General features: G+C 40.3%; 1 long non-coding RNA gene across 1 annotated transcript; it reads right to left on the bottom strand.

The window, feature by feature from the left end:
- Positions 1–1,596: 1,596 nt before the first annotated feature.
- Positions 1,597–6,745, bottom strand: LOC121475733. Its single transcript, XR_005983803.1, has 3 exons — positions 6,680–6,745; positions 4,505–4,572; positions 1,597–1,909 (listed from the first exon to the last, which is right to left on the bottom strand). It is a non-coding gene; the product is annotated as an uncharacterized LOC121475733 (long non-coding RNA).
- Positions 6,746–6,948: the final 203 nt, after the last annotated feature.

Here is a 6,948-nt window from a genome sequence, read left to right as displayed (position 1 = left end):
TTGACTGCATTCTTTATGCTGTGCCTTTTATCCCCATGACTTATTCATTGTCTTTTTCAAAGGGAGACAAAAAAGCCCTGAGAGGTAAAGTTATATGACAATGCAGTATGGCTGATAAGGGGCTAAGGTGTGTCTTCAATCAGAGTCTCTACATAAGAGCCCAGAATCTTTCCACTAACCCTGAGATCAAGACTCCCATGCTTCTCTGACTGAGCCAGCCAGGTGACCCTTAAACACTAGATTCTTAAAATTTAAGTTTTAAAGCTGTTCAGGAAAGCATTTTTATGTGCCGTATCCTTAGGGATACATCTGACACTTACCTAGCCTTATTCTGATCTCAGAACTGGCAAAATGGCTGTGCATGACATACATATTGCAGTTGGCCCTTGGTCTTCAATCCTGGTTCCTGACACAGCTCCTAAATCTCTTGGGATTTCCTGGGTGATAGGACTGTCTTCTGTTCTTTTTTTAAGATTTTACTTATTTATTCATGAGAGACAGAGAGAGAGAGAGAGAGAAAGAAAGAGAGAGACATAGAGGGAGAAGCAGGCTCCCTGCAAAGAGCCCGATATGAGACTCAATCCCAGACCCCAGGATAATGCCCTGAGCTGAAGGCAAATGCTCAACTGCTGAGCCACCCAGGCATCCCTGAGCCATCCAGGCGTCCCCTGTCTTCTGTTCTAATGAGGCAACAGATAGCTGGGCTCCTGGATAGCTCCAGGATGGGTCTGGTCACCAGAAAAACCAAACCATGATTAGTAGGCGGTACTTTCAGCCCCACCCCCACCTGGGAAGGGGAGAGAGGCTGGAGATTGAGTTAATGATCATTGATTGTCATGATGAAGCCTTCATAAAAATCCAAAAAGTAAGAGGTTTGGAGAGCTTCTGGACTGCTGAACAGTTGGAAGTGCTGGGAGGATGGCACACCTGGAGAGGATATGGACGCTCCTCTCCCTTTTGCCAAACCTTGCTCTATGAATCTATTGGCTGTTCATCTGTATTTTTTATCATAGCCTTTATAATAAACCAGTGGACTTAAGTGTTTCTCTGAGTTCTGTGAGCCATTTTTAAAAAAAAATTATTTATTTGAGAGAAAGAACATGAGTGGGGGGGGAAGGGCAGGAGGAGAGGGAGAAGCAGACTCCTCAGTGAGCAGGGAGCCCAGCATGAGGCTCGATTCCCAGGACCCTGAGGTCATGACCTGAACCGAAGGCAGACGCTTAACTGACTGAGCCACCCAGGCGCCCCCTCTGTGAACCATTTTAACAAATGATCAAACACAAGGAGGTGGTTATGGGAACCCTTCTGGCTGGTTGGCCTCTGAAGTTGGGGGCCATCTTGTGGGACTGAGCACTTGTGGGATCTAATGCTAACTCCAGGTAGTTAGTGTCTGAATTGAACTGAATTGAATTGTAGGACACTCAGCTGGCGTTGAGAGAACCTCTACATCTAGTGTCAGAGTGAAGGAAATGTAGTATGAGAGTGAGAAGAATTGGAAGTTTGTTCTCAGACATCAAATAACATGAAAACGACAAACAACATATTATATAGAATCCTTTTTTCCCTATATAATTTATTGTGAGGTGATCAATGCCAAGTAAAATACTAACTTTCATCATTTGCTTCTGTTCATGTCATCTTGACCAGTTCTTCATTTTCCTTCTAACGTGTTGCAGGCCACATGTAAGGTGATGAGGAATGTTTAACCAGAGCAGCTGAGGACTTGAACGTTCATCTGCTGTTACCCATATGCTTGTGCCATGTAGTTGTGCTCCTAGCGATTTTTTCACAGCCTTCCTCTGTGAGAAGTTTTTGGAACTTTTATCATGACAACTTTCATACATCTTCGAAACTCACAGGCCCCATTACACCTCCACGAGCCCAGGGATGAGCCACAGGCCCTTCTCGTCTTTGGTGCCACATGGAAAAAAGCAGAATCTTATTTTATTTAATGAAATTCAATTATATTAACAACAAATATATTAAGAATAATATATTTTGGGCAACCCTGTATATATATTTGGGACCCCTCTCACTTCTGAGAGATTTCTCTGTATCTTTGCTTAATATACTTCTATCACTTTATTCACACATACAAAAAAAGAATCATATATTTTACTTAAAGCATTTATTGAGCTCAGTTTAAGCCTCTTTTGTAACCTCTACCAAGACTTGGCAAAGGGTATTTTTGGCTCTTCTGGCCATGTGGCCTCTATTATAACCTCACAACCATGCCACTGTAGTTCCCTAGCAGCCAAGGACAATACCTAAATGATGAGCATGGCCATGTCCCAATAGGGGTTTACTTAAGGGCACTGAAAGTAAAATTTCATATAATTTTCATGTCATAAAAAGTTATTCTTCTTTTGATTCATTTTAAACTACTTCAAAATGTTAAATCTGGGGCACCTGGGTGGTTCAGTGGGTTAAATGTCCGACTCTTGGTTTCAGCTCAGGTTTTGATCTTGCAGTTGGTGGGATCAAGCCCCACCTTGAGCTCTGTGCTCAGTGCAGAGTCTGCTTCAGATTCTCTCTCCCTCTCACCCATGCTTGCACATGTGCACGCGCTCTCTCTCTTTCTCTCTCTCTCAAATAAATAAAATCTTGGGCAGCCCGGATGGCTCAGTGGTTTATTGCCGTCTTCAGCCCAGGGCGTGATCCTAGAGACCCGGGATCGAGTCCCATGTCAGGCTTCCTGCATGGAGCCTGCTTCTCCCTCTGCCTGTGTCTCTGCCTCTCTGTGTGTGTGTGTGTGTCTCTCATGAGTAAATAAATAAAATCTTTAAAATAAATAAATAAAATCTAAAAAAAAAAAATGTTAAAATCTTTCTTATCTCTTAGGCCCAATGAAACAGGCAGTCAGATATGGCCTGAGGGCCCCAAGAGTTTCCCTACCTCTGCTCTTTATTAATACATTGTTTGGCATTGACATCTGTATAGTTAATTTAGACCCACTGAGTTTCACAACTGATGAAACATCTTAACATTTCTTTAGGATGTTAAGTCCCACTCATGTTTCAACAGTGAAAGTACTGATCAAAAAGCAGGATCTTACTCAAGTTTTTGTTCTTTAAGAAAGAGCTATACACTGTACTTTAATGAACAGCCTTACTAATTACACTTTTCCAATAGCTCTTTTGGAAGTTACTCACACTGCTGGTCAGACATTCGGCGTGATCTCATCCTCTGTACCCTCCAAATTCATCCACACTTTGACCCACTTAAACACTTTTTAACTTTATTTTCATCAGTATTGGGATCCCTGGGTGGCGCAGCAGTTTGGCGCTTGCCTTTGGCCCAGGGCACGATCCTGGAGGCCCGGGATCGAGTCCCACATCAGGCTCCCGGTGCATGGAACCTGCTTCTCCCTCTGCCTATGTCTCTGCCCCTCTCTCTCTCTCTGTGTTGACCATCATAAATAATAAATAAAAAAAAAAATTTTTTTTAATTATTTTCATCAGTATTGAACTATTCCAGTATAGGGAAGATAGTTTTGTAATAATCTTTTTAAATAGGTAGGGTTTTTGTTGGTGTGTGTGTGTGTGTGTTTAATCTGAAACATTACTCAATTTGTATAGTTTATGTTGCAACTGTTTGGTGAGTCAATATCATCTCATGAGTGGCTTTCATTAAAATTCAAACCAGCTGGTAATTTGGAGAATGAGAATACAAGCATATAGTCCATTGAAGTTCACTCCCTGTTGAGTGCTTTCCTAGGCTCAGTGGAGACAGAAAAGAACTGTACCTTTGGGGAGCTGACAGTTCAGCGGGAAAGATAAGATGAATGGACAAGAAACAGTAATGAATTCATTATTAATTCATTGAGAACTCCCATATGCCAAGTAACTGCATTATATATCATATCATTTGGTCCTAAAGTAGAAGGGGGTTAATTTCTTTTTCCTACTACCCTCCTAGGTTCTCAGGCTTGAGCCCAGTAAATTGAACTGACAAAAGGCAGATCAATAGGAGGAAAGTAGGCAGATTTATGTAACTTAATTTGTGGGGGACACAGGAGCCCTCATAAGGAAATAAAAAAGAAAGACCTGAAGAAACAGTGAAATCGAAGCATTTTCATACTAGATCTGATGAAGAGTGGAAAGTTGTGGAAAAATGGTCATAGGACAAAAGAGTGTGAGCTAAAGGTAAACCATAGCAAGGCCTGTTCATTCAGATTCCTCTCCACATTCCTCTGCCTTTGAAGATAAAGATATTCCTTTCCTTCAAGTTCAGAGAGGGTGCCTCTCACTAGAGGGTCTTGTGACCTGCTTCAGGGAAGAAAGGGTTGGTCAGAAAGTCCTTCTTATACCTGCTGTTTCTGGAACTTCTTCAATTTGAAATATTCAATATGCTAAGGTGCCATGTTTTGGGCTACTATGTTTTGAACCCTGTCACTTGCAACTATTAAATGAGATATTGTAACCATTTCACAGGTGAGGACACAGAGAACACATTAAAAAAAAAAAAGAGAGAAATTTAAGAATTACTCAAAGTGGCAACTCACAAGTGACTGCTTGACTCCAAAGCAAATTCTTTTCCCCCTTCACCATTCAGATTATCTAGCCCAATCTCCTACATTAAGGAAATAAAGAGTTAACATGGGAAAAATAACTTATTTATTTCCTCATTCAACGATCTATGAACAATGGCTATTGCTAGATTTGTTTCAGTGAGAATAATGAGTTCAGGCAAAAAAGGTCATTCTAATATAAGAAGTTCATACCAGGCAACCTGACCTACAAGAATGTATTCTATGTACAGCTAAACATATTTACATTAAAATTAAAAGCATTTTATCTAGTGCTGCCTGGCTGACTGGCTCAGTTGGAAGAGTATGCGACTCTTGGTCTCAGGGTTCTGAGTTTAAGCCCTATCTTAGGTGTAGAAATTATTTCAATAAATAAATACAAATAAATTTAAATAAACTTAGATTAAAATGTTTTAATCTAAATTTAATTACAATTTTAAAATAAGGCTACAGTGCTGGAATCTGTGAAGGCAGGTAGACACGTGATTTGATGTCTGTCATGTTTGCAAAGATCATATAAATCAGTTCCCAGAAGACATGACAAAAGGCCTCTAAGTTTTGTTTATGGAAGAATGGAAAGAAACCAGAATGTCTCCTGCTTAGATTTTTTTTAAGTGTTGGCTCTTCCATTGAGGTCCATGCTGGTCAGTACTGATAGTGTCATCTATAGGTCAAGGCCAAGCTGCCATCAAAGTATTCAACCAGCTTGCTTAGTACTATGCTACATACCCAAACTTCTAGGAGCTAGAATGAAGGGTACAGAGGATGACCATCCCCTGAAGACGTTTGTCCAGAGAAATAGTGAGGTTAGAAAATAGGGATCCCTGGGTGGCGCAGCAGTTTGGCACCTGCCTTTGGCCCAGGGCGCGATCCTGGAGACCCGGGATTGAATCCCACGTCGGGCTCCCGGTGCATGGAGCCTGCTTCTCCCTCTGCCTATGTCTCTGCCTCTTTCTCTCTCTCTGTGACTATCATAAATAAATAAAGATTAAAAAAAATGTTTAAAAAAAAAAAGAAAAAAAAAGAAAATAATAACTTAGGTATAGAGCAAAGAGTAAGAGAACCCAGTGTAGGGTGACCAGCAAAACAACACTCATCAAGATTATGTTACTACAATGTTGTGATTTATATTCATGTGTAATGAAGTACTTAGGTTATTTTTCTTTTAAGTTTATTTATTTTAGTAATCTCTACTCCTAATGTGAGGCTTGAGCTCATGACCCTGAGATCAAGAGTCACATGCTCTTCTGACTGAGCCAGCTAGGTGCCCCTGTACTTAGGTTATTTTTTAAAATGAGCCTTCTACTGAGTGAGAGTATATGGAAACTCTGAGCTATCTTGACAAATTTTCTGTAAATTATTCCAAAATGCAATTAAAAAATATTTTAATGACATCTCCTCACTTTGTTTTGTGGGGGAGGTGCAACCCCCTTCCTCAACAATATTGTTTTTTTTTTTTAATATTTTATTTATTTATTTGAGAGAGAAAGCATGAACCAGGGGTAGAGTCAGAGAGAGAAGCAGGGAGCTCGATGTGGGACTCCATCCCAGGACCATGAGATCATGACCTGAGCCAAAAGCAGAGGCTCAACCAACTGAGCCACCCAGGAGCCCCAACAATAGTTTTAGTAAGCCTTGTATCATTAGAAGTAAAAACACCTGGAAAATACCCCCGAAGTAAACCACCTGGGGTGCCTGGGTGGCTCAGTTGTTTAAGCCTCAGTTAAGTGTCTGCCTTTGGCTCAGGTCATGATGGGAGTGGAGGGGGGTGGGGAGGGCAGGGGTGGGTGCTGAGGTCAAGCTCCAGGTGGAGCTCCCTGCTCAGTGGGAAGGCTGCATCTCCCTCTCCCTCTGCCTCTGCCTGTCCCTCCCTCTGCTTGTGTACTCTCTCTCTGTCAAATAAATAAAATATTTTTAAAAAAGTAAATTACCCTATGTGTATACATAAATAATCAATATTTGTTCTCACTTGGGAATGAATTTTAGTTTTAATTTTATCTACATTGTTAGTGTAGCAAACTTTTTCTAGCTTATCTGTAAAATATAAACTATTAAAAATTCCATTATTTACATTTTTAAACAACTTAAGCATTATGATAATAATTATAAGAAAAGGGATAGGAGTTCTATCCCCATATTCTAATGACTTACATATGTAAAACCCAAGTATATCCTCTCATCTGATTTTTCTTTTGAGATCCAAACCTAACAGAAATGAAAGCTTAGTCACTAAAGCCTTTACAGAGTATCCAACTCTTTCCAGTAAATGATTTACAGAGAGATAAACCTTTGTTAAGGGTAAATGAACATTTATTTACTAAGACCCAAGTTTAACAAATGCTGTCTCATTTCATCTTCACAAAAGGGCCTGACAGTGTGATAAGTATTATTATTTCCAGTTTGCTGTAAGGGAACAAGGA

This window comes from Vulpes lagopus, chromosome 1, assembly GCF_018345385.1.
Source record: "Vulpes lagopus strain Blue_001 chromosome 1, ASM1834538v1, whole genome shotgun sequence".
Lineage (NCBI taxonomy): Eukaryota > Metazoa > Chordata > Mammalia > Carnivora > Canidae > Vulpes > Vulpes lagopus.
The sequence above is the reverse complement of the archived record's forward strand: the minus strand, read 5'-3'. Positions and strand labels throughout refer to the sequence as shown.